At 43.3% G+C, this 14,527-nt stretch overlaps 1 long non-coding RNA gene across 1 annotated transcript; it reads left to right on the forward strand.

Annotated features, from left to right (window-relative positions):
• Positions 1–238: 238 nt before the first annotated feature.
• LOC121158560 lies at positions 239–5,407 on the forward strand. Its single transcript, XR_005884198.1, has 4 exons — positions 239–349; positions 3,435–3,498; positions 4,403–4,622; positions 5,247–5,407. It is a non-coding gene; the product is annotated as an uncharacterized LOC121158560 (long non-coding RNA).
• Positions 5,408–14,527: the final 9,120 nt, after the last annotated feature.

Below are 14,527 nucleotides of genomic sequence, written 5' to 3' on the forward strand. Positions count from 1 at the left end.
GGAAGACTCTCACATTTCCCCAAAGCCTCTCTTCTCAGACTGCAAGAGCAGCTATTCCTACCACAAGCCGGAATGCTAGAATTTGGAGTGCCTCTCTTACGGGAAGCCGCCTGGGAGCTGTGGCCCAAGGAACAGCAGATAGCTCTGCACCTCGAATGTGCCTACTTTCTCCAGGAGCTGGCCTGCCGCTGTGGGAGCTGCCACGGAGGAGACTTTGTCCCCTTCCATCGTTTTGCAGTCGGTTCGACTAAGAGCTCCAGTAGGACTTCCCGATTCTGTACTTACAAAGATACTGGCTCAGTGTTGACACAAGCAGTCACAGGCAAACTGCAGCCGCCTTTTCCTCAAGGTAAACCCTGGAGGTAGGGAGAGACCATGTGGGCAGAGCACTCCCTTCGCCACATCTCTAATAAAAATTTGTTTGAAAGGCAGAGTTAATTAGAGACAGGGAGAAACAGAGAGTTAAAACTTAACACTGGTTTACTTCCCAAATGACTGCAGTGACTAGGGCTGGGCCAACCAAAAGCAGGAGCTTCATCCCATGTCTGCCGCATCAGTGGCAGATGTTCAAGCACTTGGAGCATTTTACACAAGACTTAGGTCCATTAGCAGGGAACTAGATTAAAAGTGTGCTGGCCAGGACTCAAACTGGTGCCCATATAGGATGACAGCATTGCAAGCAGAGAATTAATGCACTATGCAGCAGCATTATCCCAGCACTGCTATTTAGTCATGTACTTGGAGTTCTTCACCAAACAGTTGAAATCAGATTAATCTCTGATTTATCTCTGAACAACCATAAGTAAGATATAAGTTTAAAGGAAACTTAGAAATTTATTTTGGTTTGCAACCTTGGTCAAGTGACTTAATCTCAGGGAAATAGTAACTCCAACTTCATTAGGGTCATTAATTAGGACTAAATTAGTTAAAATATGTAAAATACTGTGAAAAAATGCCAAGTATATTTTGAGTGTGTAAAATATTTTAGCTATCATATTATTACTATTCAGTTCATTGCACACACTGAGTGCACAATTCTTGCATATATAAGATGATATACTATGTGTTAGGAATACGGTGTGAATAAAACTTCAGTCTCTACCTTCCTGAAGCCATGAGTTTCAGGGAAGGGGTAAAACAAATGAATAAATAGATTAATCCAGTATGGCATGGTAAAGACAGTGAAAATAGCACACAGGAGGCCAGCATTGTGGTGTTGCAGGTAAAGCTGCTATATGTGTGATGCTGGCAGAGCCCTTCTGGGCCCTGCTTCACTTCCTGTCCAGCTCCCTGCTAATGCCCTACAAAGCAACAGAAGATGGCCTGAGTACCTAGACCCTGCCACCACACCTGCATGGGAAACCCAATGAAGTTCCTGTCTCCTGACCTCAGCCTGGCCCAGCTCTGGCTGTTGTGACCATCTGGGGAGTGGACCACAGGATGGAAGTTAATTTAACATTCTCTTTCTCCTTTCTCCCGCCTTCTTCTCTCTAACTCTTTGCAAACCCCTCCCCCTTTTATTTTTATTTTTTTATGGCATACAAAGGATTTTGAATACCTAGGAAAGTGGCCCTTAAGTGAGCCTGAGTTGTTAGAGGAGACTCTTTTTGGAAACATTTCCAGAACTGAGTCTTGAGGCTTAACCAAAGAAGGTTGTGTTAGTGGGTCAGTGTTCACCATAGCCCTTAGCTGCATCCCTGATGAGAGTTCTTTGTTTTAACCTTTTGTGTTAGTTACCCTTTCAGGACAGATGACTTCATTGTCCCCAGTTGTCAGGGATCCTTGGTATTGTAGAGTATGGAGCAGGAGAAGGGAGATAGTAGTTAGTTGCTGGTGCTGGGCTGAAATGACAAATCCGTGTTGTCAGTGATCACAGATTTGTGGAGATAGACCTGTGACAGAGCGATTGCTTTGCCAGGTGAGCGCTTTGGCCATTGTTCTGACGCTGTGAAAAAAATACATTGTCATTCGTGTTTCCTATATGTCCTCTTGCCTTCAAATGGTCAGTTTCAGTTTTGAACAGCCTTGTCGATCTTTTAAGAGAGGTACTATTCCTGTAGCTGAACCCTGAGGAAGCTCTGTACGTGCCCAATTCAGGAGGATGCTGCTCACAGAAACCATGATGTGATGTACTGCATAGTGCTGCCACGCCCGTTACTCTAAGTCACCACCATCAGAGAACCTGTCCTCTTACTTGAATCCAAATTCTTCCTGTGAGAGTTCCGTCAGGCTGCCTGTCAGTCCTGAAGCCCCATGCTCTGAGATCTCATAAATAACATGTTAGCACCTTTGCTGATTTTTGCTGTGTTATTCTTTGGGGAGGCAGATTCAGGCTGCTATTTAAGGCCAACTAGGGAAAGCTGCAAACTTTTTTTTACCTCTATGACTTTTGTGGATTGTGGCATCTTGTTCTATCATGATTTGCTTTACTTGGTTTTCGGTTTTGTTATGACATTGATCTGATCTGGTCATGACATTGATCCAGATAGATTCATGGGTTTTTCCACTACTAAAAGTAGCCATCAGGAACCAGCCTGCTGGCATAGCGGGGTACATTGTTTCAAGTCTTGGCTGTTGCACTTCTGATCCAGCTCCCTGCACCTCCCTGGGAGGGCAGCAGAGGCTGGCCCAACTCCTTGGGCCACTGTACCCATCTGGGAGACCTGGAAGAAGTTCCTAGCTCTCAGCTTCTACCAGCTTCCAGCCATTGTAGCCATTTGAGGTGTGAGCCAGTACATGGAATATCTTTCCTCTCTTTCTCTCCCTTTCTCTGTAATTCTGCCTTTCCAATAAAAAATAAATCAAATTTCCTTTTTTTTTTTTTTTAGCCGGGGCTGGCGCAGTGACTCAAATGGCTGCCAATCCTCCACCTACAGGCATCCCACATGGGTGCCAGTTGGTGTCTCAGCTGCTCCACTTCCCATCCAGCTCCCTGCTTGTGGCCTGGGAAAGCAATAGAGGATGGCCCAAAGCCTTGGGACTCTGCACCCATGTTGGGAGACATGGAAGAAGCTCCTGGCTCCTGGCTTCAGATAGGCTTAGCTCTGGCCTTTGCAGCCATTTGGGGAGTAAACCAGCAGATGGAATATTTTTGTGTCTCTCCTTCTCTCTAATATCTTTGTGTCTTTCCAATTAACAAAATTAATTTAAAAATAGAAAGTTAACTATTTAAAAGAATAGCCATGAAACCAGGATAAGACACATAATTTATTTGATTTTTTCCCCCTTCATTTAATAAACACTGTCTCCGTCAATGTAGGGACTATTTTGAGGAGTTGTTGTTTGCATTGCAGATAATTGTCATTAAGGGATTCACAATTTACAGTCTTGATTTTGTGTTGTAAGCTGCAAAGGAAAGGAAAGTAGTAAATCCAGTCATAGTTAATTGAGAATAATTGTGGTTTGTTTTTTGGTTTTTGTTTTTCTTCCCACAGATAGTTTGCAGTTCCAGGAAAAAGCATTCAGAAATTGGGAGGCCTTGTCATGTGATCCCTGCAGGTAGGTGGAGCTAATGAGGGTAGATTTGGAGAGGGTCTGGGTGAGAGGCAAAAGCCATTACCTGGGCACTCGTGTCACCCATGTCACCCACAGCCAAGGGTGTCTGACCGTGCAGGAGCAGGGACTCTTGTTCTCAGCCCAAGATTTAGGATGACGGAGACAGGAAAGGCAAGTTTCAGTTCTCTATATAGAAACCATTGTGTAGTGGCTGAAAACACTTCAAAGGCCATATACCTGCCACAGATTTTTTTCCTGCTATAAATTTGTCTTGTCAATTATTTTTATCTGGGATGACATTAAAATGAATCTGTTTTTAACCACAGACTTCTCAACTCTCCAATGTCTAGCCCATTGATTTTAAATGACTAGCCCTAGTCCCCACCTTGAGTTTACCAGCCACTGTAGATACAGCTTAATAGACCACTTAGCTAACTCAGCTTTCTGCTGATCTCAAACAAAAATCTCTCTTCCCCGTGGCCCACCCACACTCTCCTGCATGTGTTTGCTGAGTGACCTCGACATACATGCTCCACTCTCCAGAAGGTTCATCCCTCAAGGCCCTGCTCGGTTACCACTTGTGTAGGTCATTGTGACTCAGAGAAATGTTACTGCTTCATATCATCATTTAGCTTCTTTCAACACTTATGTTGTTATTTACTCTTCAGGTAATGTATTTTCCCTCTTTAGATTGTGAGGAACGTAGACTGGCTTTGGGTTTTTTTTAATTCTCTAATAGGGCATTATGGTTACAGTACTAGTTCCTGAGCTGTAAAAAGTTAGAGAGTGATGGAGGAACAGTATAGACTCAGAACTGCATAAGCAAGCTTCCTGAGAAAAGTGGTAATACTCCCACAAAAGTAACAGCTTTGTGGCCACTCTCATTTTTCATCATCTCTCCAAAAAGAACAGAGGAAGACTTCCTGGATCAAGTGAACAGGAAACTGGCCTGGACTAGCCCTGAGGAAAACCTGTTGACCACAAAGCCCTGTCACTGTGAGGAAATCCTGAAGTTGGTTCTCTCACCTCTCACTCAGCACTGCTTGGTCACTGGAGAAACCACATGCGCATTCTATTACCTGCTGGAAGCTGCTGCAGCTGCCTTGGACCTGTCGGATAATTACTTGGTGGGCGAGTTACACCGTCTACAACTTGAGCTGAGCCCTTTTATTTTAAAAATCTGAGATTTGTTTCTGTCAAACTAACCTGAGCGGAAAGGGGAGGAAAGATGAAAAAGAGAGAGGCTGGAAGGGATGTAGGAGAAAACTAACACTGGGGGTGTGGTAGTGAAAGATCACAGGGACAGCACAGTAGCTTGGTCAGCTAGTCCTCCCACTGCAAATGCCAGGATCCCATGGGGACACCAGTTCGTGTCCCGCTCCCTACTTATGTCCTAAGAAAGCAGTGGAGGATGACCCACAGCCTTGAGACCCTGCACTCAAATGGGAGATCTGGAAGAAGCTCCTGCTTCCTGGCTTTAAATCAGGAAGTGAACTCGTGGACAGATCTTTTTATCTGTCTCTCCTTCTCTCTATGAAGCTGTCTTTCCAATAAAAAAGATGAATATATCTTCAAAAAAAAAAAAAACCCCAGGCCGTGTTGGCACTGCCTGACACTTGCACAAGCAGCCAGCTCCTCATTTCCAGCTCAGAATTCAGACAGTCTTAATTCAAATCTTAGCCCTCATCTTAGCCTCACCCTCAGACTCCATTAACCTTCATGTTGTTTCTGCATCCTTCTTCTCTTTGGAGGCCTTCTTTTACTTGAGGAAGGCAGGCAGTCTTCGGGGCCTGCCATCGGCATTCCCCTTCCTGAGAAAGCACACGGTGAAGATCTGTCAGTTTGAGGAGGCCACTTTCTGCTGTCTGCGGTCAGAGGTGAGGGCAGCAGGTAACCTGCAATACAGAGTCTTTTTCCTTGGCCTACTCTGTTATTTCTTTGAAACTGTCTTCATTGTTTTTTTGTGTGTGATTATAAATGTGATGATGTAATGAAAGTTTATAAGATTCAAAATATAAAAATATGTGAAATTCAGAAAGTGGAAGAATCTCCACTAATCCTGTACCTCCACTACCATGTATTCATGTCACATGTATTCCACCTATATACATACAATCATGCCATTGTTTTGCAGTTGATTTTTAGTAGACTCATGTTCTGTGTTCTCTGTCTTCTATAGTTAGCTTTTGTTCTTAGAAGATTTTCATATTTGCATATTGACGTATATATTGACCTGTCAAGTGCTCCATTGTATGGATGGTTATAATTTAACTCGTTTTTTCTTTTGTGCATTTAGATCATCTCTGATTTTAATGTTATAAACATTGTTTCAGTGAATATTTAGTTATTTATTTATACATTTATTGTTCCCCAGATAAGACTATTGATGTAAAATAAATTGCCAGAAGTTGAAATGTAAGGTGGAAGATACAAAATACTTTACACTTTATAAATATATCATCAATTCCCAACAAAAAATACTATGTCAATTCGAATTTTCCCATTTCTTCATATCCTAACATTACAATATCCTGTATTATCAGTCTTAAATTATTCTACTTCAACCAAGAGTTTTTTTTTTTTTAAGATCTATTTGTTTTCATTAGAAAGTCAGATATACAGAGAGGAGAAAAACATAGAGGAAGATCTTCCATCCACTGATTCACTCCCCAAGTGGCTGGAATGGCCAGAACTGAGCCGATCTGAAGCCAGGAGCCCGGAATCTCTTCTGGGTCTCCCATGTGGATGCCAGGTCCCAAGGCTTTGGGCCATCCTTGCCTGCTTTCCCAGGCAGGGAGCTGGATGGGAAGCGGGGCCTCTAGAATTAGAACCAGTGGCCATATATGATCCCAGAGTGTGCGAGATGAGGACTTCAGCTACTGGGCTACCACGCCAGTCCCCAACAAGAGGTTTTTGAAGCAAAGTTATTCTTTTAGAAGTTTATAGTCTTCTTAAAATGTTCCAGAATCACATAGACTTTCTTACCTTCTTGAAGGTTACTCTTAGAATGTGGAAGTATAGAATAACCTCAAGTGGCTTTCCTGCTCCCACTCCCCCATGCACTCTTTGTACCCTCTCCAGGGAAGAGAGAGATGGGATTTGGTGCTACTTCATATGCTTTCCAGTGTGTCTGAGAGCATTTGAATTTCCTCACAAGCATAATCTCATCTTAGTGCGGCAGCATTGCTTTCTAAATTATAGCTGCTCTGTACCTTCCACTAACAAATACATGTGAACAACAACCAAAGGTGCTTTCTCCATAATCCCATGTTCTTACTCTTTGCTTATGGCCTTACTGTGTTTGTTTGTGGGACTGGTGATGAAGCTGTTCTCCACCCCACATGAGCTTAGCACTTCACTAACTCCAGCTGCACACCTCAACACTGGGCCACTGTGCTGTCCCATAGCACCACTACTTCTTCTTTGCCTATCTCCAGGTCTGCTTTAAGATGGGGCAGATCACCTTGGCCAAAAAACTGGCTAGAGAAGCTCTTAGACTGTTGAAAAGATACTTCCCTTGGACCTGGTTTGGTGTCTTTTTCAAGACATTCCTGGAAAAGTATTGGTTTTCCTGTTCTGTGAGCCGACGTCCAGACAACCCTATTGAGAGGTGAGAAGCCTACAGATTATCCTAATTTCTTTTAGAGTCACAGAAAACTAGTTAAATTAGTCTGGAACTTTACTTGTATTAATCTATTACTCTTTTTGTTATTATCAAGTAATTTCAAGTTATATAAGAAAGTATAAGCCAGCATTGTGAAGAGTATTCAAAAAGTTCATGGAAATGCATTATGTGAAACATCCATGTGTAGCTTACAATTTTTTAGCACCAAAATCAACTGTTTTTGCTACTTTTTGACATATGCTTATCCCTCTATTCAGGTAACAGGTGAGCGTAACAGGCCTAGCTCTTCCACCTTTCCCTCCCAGCCAGTTAAATGTAGAAAATAGCAATTCAAAGAATGAGTTTTAAAAAAAAAATCTGAACTTTTACTTGTGAAGAGCTGATGTGTGGTCAGGAGTGTTAGGACTCCAGGTTGCTGGGACACAGAGAGTTAACTTTACACCTGACCCTGAAGATTGTCAAGGTAAAATTTTATTGCCCAAGATTCTGGCCTCCAGCCCCTACAGCCACCTGCCTGTCTACAAGATCCCAAGCTGATAAGGGCATACAGCATAAATTGGTAGCCTATCAAAGGGGCATCCTGCCAGGTCAGGCCCACTTTACCACTGTGGATATGGTGTTTGCATGTATAAATGATGCTTTTCTAGGCCTGGAGTAGAAGGAAGCAGTTACCCATCATCCCAGAACCTGAACTTTCTGTCTTCTTCTCACTGTCCCAAGCATACTCTTCACTGCCCCCTTCCTTTTTCTGATACTCTGTTTTCAGTAAAACTCTCCTGCCTTAACCAGTTGTCTTTTTAACTTATTGGAGTATAAAACCCTGAGAACTTCACAAGAAGCAGTAGGATTCCAGGAACATTTCTGGTTTGAAAGTCTACAGATGGTCCTGTAATGATTAAATTTAGATCTCATGGGGAGGGGAAGTTAGGCATTGGTGGGGAATAAGGGTGTGCCAATCACCTTGTGCTTCACAATAGTAAGAAGAAGTTGGCCATCCTCCAGCAGCAGGTGCACTGCCTCTCCCTACTCCGGCAGCTCTATAGCCTTGAGGCGACAGCCAGCAACCTCAGGTTTGCCTGCCTGGCTGCTCTTATGCAGAAGAATTCAACTGAAGAGTTTGCAAATGAAGCCCAGGTGAGCAGTTCTTACTTTAATTTTGTACCTCCTTCAGAAACCTCAAGTTCTGGGGAGAAAAAATCTTGCCAGTTTCTGGTTTTATTGTGGCTCTCCAATAGCCCACACTTAACAGGACACCTTTGACCTGTATTTGAGTCGGGTTTCTCAATTACAGTTTATAGATGTGTTTCTAGTTATGGGCTTATCTGTGAATTCCCTGAACTGAATATAGAATTGTGTAAGTTGAAAAGTGTCTGGGAGGTAGTAGGAGGAAGGCATAACTTTTATTCCCAAAGAAATTTATTATCAAAAAAAGTATCAGGATTATTGACTTAGGAAAAAAAGAAATATATTTGTCTTTCTCTTTTATTCAGTTGACAGATATTTACATGCCAGGGAAGAAAACATATAATATGTTTAAATGAAGCAACAATGTATAGTATAGTAGACCATAATAAATGCAGTGGGAAAAAAATAGGTAGAATCTGGGAGACAGAGTTCTGGGAGGTTTAGGGGTGTAATTTTAAACATGGTGGCTAGAGAAAGTGTTACTGAGCAGGTAACATTGGTACAAATGGCTGAGAAAAGAATGTTCAGGCAATGAATGCACAAGGCATGTCCTCCATGTCTGAGAAACCGTCAGGGGCCTGTGTGACTGCAGGATTGGGAAGGGAGGGAGGGAGCTGGGAGATGAGGCCAGAAAGACTGGGGTGAAGTGGAATAGGAAATTATACAGACCTTGTTGGCTTTTGTAGGTGGGAAGCCACTGAAGGTTTTGAAGAGAGGGCTGACAGAATCTACTTTTGTTTTATCATGATGGTTCTGGCTTGCATGTTAACAACACGTTGAAAGCAGGGAGACAAGAGGCAATTGCAGTTACTTAGGCAAGGTTGATGGTGGCAGCAGAAGTGGGAAGCATGGTCTTTTGCTGAGATAGAGCCAGCAGGATTTACTCATAGATTAATATTACTAGGATATGAGAGAAAAATAAAAAGTCGAAGATAATCCCAGGATTCATGACCTGAACTTTGGGAGGAAAGCCTTTAATCAGAATGGGAAAATGCAATGGGAGCAGATTTAGCAGGAGATGAGGAGGTAGGCTGTGAGTGAATGTGTTAAGTTTGAGAAGCCTATGAGAAATCTATGAGAAACCAAGTGGAGCTATTTAATTCTAGGGGATCACAAGAGAGGTCTGAGCTAGAAAGAGAAATATGGGGGTTATCAGTGTGTAAAGTCTGTTAGAGCCAGGAAACTCGATGAGAGCATTAAGAGAATGAGCAAAGGAAAGAGGCCTGTTGCTTGAGTTTACAGGTTTAGTGTTAAAAGGTCAGGGTGAGGAGGAGAAAGACAGCCCTGCCCCCCAAAAAATCAGGAGAGCATGGTGTACTGCACACATGAATGAAACAGTGCTTCTGCTTCAAGAAGAAAGCCAGAAACTATATCAAATGTGCACATGTCATAACGGAGAACTGTGGAGTAGTAGGCACTGGTTCATGTCCTGACTGCTCCATTTCCTAGTGCAGCCCCCTGCTTTTGACCTGGGAAAGCAGTATAGTATGACTCAAATGCTTGGGCCCCTATAGCCACATGGGAGACCTGGAAGAAGCAACTGGCTGCTGACTTCAGACCAGCTCAGCTTAACTTTGGCCACTGTGACCATTTGGGGAGTGATCCAGCAGATGGGAAATCTCTCTTGCCTCTCCTCTCTGTGACTCTACCTTTCAAATAAAAATGATGAGATCTAGGTAGCATTTCGTAAGAGGTCAAAAAATCACTCCTTTCTTGAAGAAAAAGTAGTTTGATTGGTATTTTAAAGGGGAAAGTCCTAGATTGAAGTAGAAGAAAATGGGCCTGTAGAGAAAGTGATTTGTGTAAGTGAGGATGATCAAAATAGAAGTGTAAGTGTGGGTGTAAGTGGGTAGGGACACTAGGAGTCTGTATTGAGTGAAGAGCAAGCTGCCATGGTAGGCTCTTAGGAAAGGAACAAAGTGGAAATAGCTTGTGAAGATACAGTGGTAACATTTTAACCTGTCTTTTGTTGCACCACAGGTTGTCTCCAGTTATGTAGACCTCTCTCAGTTCTCCCAGAATGTTGGCGACAGGGACAAGTGGCTGCAGTGTGAGAGGATGGCCATTCAGAAGAGCAGCCTGTGTTGGTTCTCCAGGGAGGGATTGTTGGCCATGGCCCAGCTCATGCAGTCCTTGGCCTACACCAAGCTATGCCTTGGCCATCTTGATTTCTCCATCAAGCTTGGTAACAGGGCCTAGGGCAGTGAGACCAAGGGCTTTGAGAGAGGCCGGATTCCAAACCATACCTTACGCTGTGCTGTTCCACTCCACCAGGTTTCCAAGCTCTTGAGATCTGCAGATACCTCAGGAAACCAACTCTGGAGAAGCTGGTTCTCTCGGTTCTCTTCAGATCAGCATTTCTGAAGAAGAAGTACTCAGATCATGTCCTCTCCTTTAGATTTGTTGTCGGGGAGGGGGGAAGAGGAGGGATTTTTCTTCCACAGAAATTTGGAGTTGAGTGATATGCTTCTGTTTCCACATCCAGGCTCTTTCCCACTCCCAGGAAGGGTTATGCTAAGAGTAGGGGTCAGGTGTAGAAATGCTGGAGTCAGAGTAGCTACATCCTCCTTAGCACCTGGGACCCAGAAATGCCCCCTCCCCTTTATTTATTTATTTATTTAATATTCTACACAGAGGTAGGGAACTGTAGCAACTCAAGACCCAAAAGCTGTCTTGGGAATTTTCCTACCTTCTTTAACCAGAGCATAAAAGTTCTCTGTTGAAGTTCTCTGTGTAACAGAGTTCAGCAGAGGGGGTCCTCAGAGTGTTAGGCTACTTTGCTGTGAGGTCCCCCCACTCCTGCCTCACTCTGCCCCACTTCCTCACTGGCCTCTCAGCAGCTCTGTCTCTTGCAGATTTGATCTGTGTGTCCATGTGCTGGAGAGTCAGTGGGCTCTCACTTCCAAAACTCATGATGTCCTTGGCCTGGCCTGCTTTTACTCCGCTTGCTTAGATCTGCTGCTCTATGGAGAAGGTACATCTTGCACAACGCTCTCCTGCACTCCTGAAGGAGTCCCACCTCCGATGGAGCCCAAGGTTTAGTATATGCGCTGCCGAAGCCAGCACAGAGCCCAAGACTTAGAACACAGGCAGCCACTAGCCTGTCACTGAGGCACAACTTGTGCTCCTGGCACCTGCTTTCTAAAACCTGAGAACCATGTTGTGATTCAGGAGCATTGACTTTCCAGGTCTCATTTCCTTCGCTGTACCACACCTTCTATACCTTAGTCCATACACTGACAACATGTCCTAAATTGGTGACCATCTCTGTCCACAGGATTGTTGTGTCGGTCCTTTGGCGAGTGCCTGAATTTCATTCAACGCTACGGGCATAGCTGTATTATAACTTCCCAGAGCAACGTTATGCTGGGAGTTCACTCCTCCCTGGCCATGTGGTAATGTTTCACTCAGAATCTATGGCAACAAGTAGGATTTTAAGGATACCCTGAATCTAAGCTATCCCACCCCACATGTATTCTCCCAGGACTCTGAGCATCTCTGACAAACTGCTAAAAATTGTTAACTTCCCATCCCCTCCCATCTTATTGGAAGTATTCCTATTCCTGCATAGGTTTGGGCCTGTTGGTTAAGGACTAAATTTAGGGTTACATTTAAGTGCCCATGACAAGGCTGAGTAGCTTTGGTCTCCTTTAAAATCTGCTTGCATGTGAGTTGGTGCTCTATGTCACTTCTAGTGTCATAGTTCTATGAAGGATGTCTGAGAGCTTTAAAGAAGTGGTGCTTTTATGAGGGAACCATGATCGGTAGGCAATAGATGGCGCTGAGATTTGTAACTCTTTCCCTCCAGGTTTGCCCAGGACTCACAGTGGCACTTGTTTGTGCACCACTTCTCTAAGGCCTGTCAATTGGTGAAAAAAACCAACGCCTCACTATTTGGTTCACATGGCTTTGTCCGATTCCTAGAGTGCCATGTGCTAATGTTACAGAGTATGCCAGAATGCTTCTTCACACGTATTTACCCAAAGAATCATAACCAGACCCTCAAGGTACCTGTTTCACTGGTTGTCTCTCAATTAACACCTTTCATTACAGCCTGTAATCCTCTTACTACCACCCGTGATTCTCCCTTGCTCTTCATTGTGCTGGACTCTGCCTTGTGTTCCTGGAACTCTTTGTTTCTGCACTAGGAAGTTTCTGTCTAGCACCCATTCCCTCCCAAATAAGCCTGCATCTGGGTTTGGTTCTTTAGTGTTGCACTTTTGCACAGCTACTACTCAGTATCATTCAATTCTGAACATTGAGTCCTTCCCAGTGAGCCTCCTCTCTGGCACAATCTGTAATTTGACAACTTGTCCGAATAGCTCTGCCTCAGAATCTGATAAACATTCTAATTTCTCTGTGTCCCCAAACCAATATCCCAGACCTTCTTTGCCACCAATAATTTTCCCTATTTTTCTGAGCTCTGGGGTGAAACATGCTGAATGGAGACCAACCGGTGTAAGTTCTGATGAAAAGGTATGTAGGGGAAGAAAGTGCTAATACCAGAATTAATGGGCGTTCCTTTCTGTGCAGTACTTCAAGGAGTTCTTCTCTCGATGTGTGACCTGCCCTGTCTATCACCAGTGGGTCTCTGAGCTTAAGGCTTCAGTAATGAGATGTGGAAAGAGAGAACCCCTGTCCTTGACTAACATCATACCTGTTGACACCGGTTTTGCCAACATTTCGAGAGAGGGGGAATCCCTGGTGGAAAACAACTCTTACAGAAGAAATTTAGGACTACAGAGTAAGCATTCTTTCCTGGAATCTTTTGTAACAGATGTGAAAAACAGTATCAGAGTCTTAGAGACAATCAAAGCCTGTGCTTCTAGAGTCAAAATGGATCCACATAGGTGAATAGTTTAGTCTTTTGTCCATAGATTAAGTTTGGTTCTTTTCCCTGTTGCTAGATTCAGCTTAGACAAACAGGAATCCTTTAAACCAAACAGCTTCTTCAGTTTCCCTTTGTTTCAACATCTGCAACTTTTTCTTAATGTTTGTAACTTTAATTGATGCATTTAAGATTGTTGAAGGCAATGGTACCTCTTTTTTTCATTTTCTAAAATTTTAATTTTCATTATACAAGTCCTTAGGCTCAGGAATTTCCTCTTCCATCCTCCCTCTCCTCCATCCCCTGCAAATGTTTCTCCCTGTATTATAACAATAGTAAGTGCTTCAACAACAGTCACAAGTCTGTAATTCCTCTATTTAAGTGTATCGTCACATTGTAGGTATAGACAATGGCAAAAAGTCCAGCATCCTATTGTCAACATATATATTTTTTTTCTTTATTTTTAAACATATTTTATTTTGCTTCATGATGTAGTTCCATAGGCTCTGGGGTTGCCCATGCCCTTTCCCAAGGTCCCTCCCCCAACCTTAATTTGTCCTCTATAGTTTTACAATGAATGTCCATGAAAGGTCACAAGTTCATCATGCTTGTAATCCTTTTTTTTTAAGATTTATTTTCATTTGGAAAGCAGAGTTACAGAGAGATTCATAAAACAAAAAACAAAAAAACCCACAGCTCTTCCATCCACTAATGCAACAGCTAGAGCTGAGCCAATACAAAACCAGGATCCAGGAGCTCTTCCGGGTCTCCCACACGGGTGCAGGGTCCAAGGTTTTGGGCCTTCTTCCATTGTTTTCCCAGGCCACAAGCAGGGAGCTGGATGGGAAGTCGGGCTGCTGGGATTAGAACCGGCACCCATATGAGATTCCAACACATTCAGGGCAAGGACTTTAGATGCTAGGCCACCGTATCGGCCCGCATCTAGTTCTTAAGCATAGAAAGTTCTTTCTCAGTCTCAGCCTAGATAATTGTGTTGTTTCCTTGGGGTAGCTAATACTCACTCCAAAGAAGAGATCTGAGAAGTCACGGTGTAATTTCTGACAGTAACTAGTAAGATACAGGCCCCTAAAAGGGGGTGGAGTGGAGGAAGAGTAGTTCCTTGCCCCTGGGACCTGCACCTAGCCCTTGAGCATAAGTTGGATGTGTCATTGCTGAGGACATTCTTGGTGATACTGTTTCTGTTCTACTTTCAGGTTTCAGCAGAGTGGCTGATGTCAAAGAGAATGAAACTCAAGTATGTTTATGTTAAAAGCTACAAAATCTAAAGGGACCATCGTTGTTGTGTATAACAAAAGGAAATGCCACAGATTCTCCTATTTAAGATATTGTGTAGTGTACATATTGAAGGTAATAGCCTTTACAATCACTGCTGT

The sequence above is a fragment of the Ochotona curzoniae genome, unplaced genomic scaffold, assembly GCF_017591425.1.
Source record: "Ochotona curzoniae isolate NIBS_2020 unplaced genomic scaffold, NIBS_Ocur_1.0 contig_3819, whole genome shotgun sequence".
Lineage (NCBI taxonomy): Eukaryota > Metazoa > Chordata > Mammalia > Lagomorpha > Ochotonidae > Ochotona > Ochotona curzoniae.